Here is a 1,249-nt window from a genome sequence, read left to right as displayed (position 1 = left end):
TCCCACCTCCTGCAGGAGGGAGGGAGGGAGGGAGAGACCTCGCTGCAGACGGCGGGCTCCGAAACCGCTCCAGAGGCAAGTGCTTCCAGCTGGGGTCTGTTTTCCAGCTGAAGTTCGGCCCCCGCGAGGCAGCGGTAACGAAGCACGTTCGTTAGGACCCGCCGCCCCACATCCCATGGGGTCAGGCAGGAGCTGCCTGGGATTTTGGCTCCAGAGCACAGGACAGCCTGGGCAAGGAGAGCCAAGGGACGAGCCTGGCATGGACAGGTAGGAGAGCTGGCACGGGCCATGGCGGGGGGGGGACATGCTGCCTGAATGCACTAATTATATGGTGGCCAGGTCAGTAAGCACACTAATTATTAACACAGCTGTCCTGAGCAGGAGAGGGCTGCCAGGAGGCCACTGTGAGGGCTGCTTGCTGCAGGGGGACCCCCCCAGCCCCCCGTACCCACCCCTGCAGCCCGGGGACATCCTCAAGGAGGGGACATGCCCATGGTGGCCATGCCATGAGCTGCAGTGTGAGGTGGCTGCCCCGGCTGGTCCTTGCTCTGCTGGGGGGACACCTGGACAGGGAAAGGGGGGGCCCACATTGGGGCTGGGGCTGCATCGCGCAGGGCTGGGGCAGGAGGGTAGGGACTGGGTGGCACAAGGCAGGCGGGAAGTGGCACTGTGTGGGTAGGACGTGGCACAGGGCTCACAGGAGGGGGCATAAGGCAGGCACAGGTGGCACTGCCAGGTGGGACGTGGCATGGGGCAGGCAGAAAGGGGCATGGAGCAGGCGGCAGTGGCACAGAGGAGGCAGGAGGGAACATGGGACAAGCAGAAGGGGCCCGGAGCCAGCAGGAGGGGACATGACACAGGCAGGGGCAGCCGGGTGCAAGCAGGAGGGGACATAACACGGGAAGGGGTGGCCGAGTGGAAGCTGGAGGGGACATGGGACAGGGAGGAGGGGACGTGGGACAGACAGGGGTGGCCCGGAGCCAGCAGGCGGGGACATGGGACAGGCAGGAAGGGACATGGGACAGGCAGGAGGGGACATGACACAGGCAGGAGTGGCCCGGAGCCAGCAGGAGGGGACATGGGACAGGCGGGAGGGGACATGACACAGGCAGGAGTGGCCCGGATCACGTAGGAGCCGCCCCGCCGGGGAGACTCGTCCCACCTTCGGGCGCGCTCGGACATTTCCGTGAGCCCTCGGCCACCTCCGCCACTGCTCGGTAAAGGGGGCGGGGCGGGGCCTGCGCGGGGC

Source organism: Calidris pugnax, unplaced genomic scaffold, assembly GCF_001431845.1.
Source record: "Calidris pugnax isolate Ruff unplaced genomic scaffold, ASM143184v1 scaffold38, whole genome shotgun sequence".
NCBI lineage: Eukaryota > Metazoa > Chordata > Aves > Charadriiformes > Scolopacidae > Calidris > Calidris pugnax.
Note: the sequence above shows the minus strand (reverse complement) of the source record.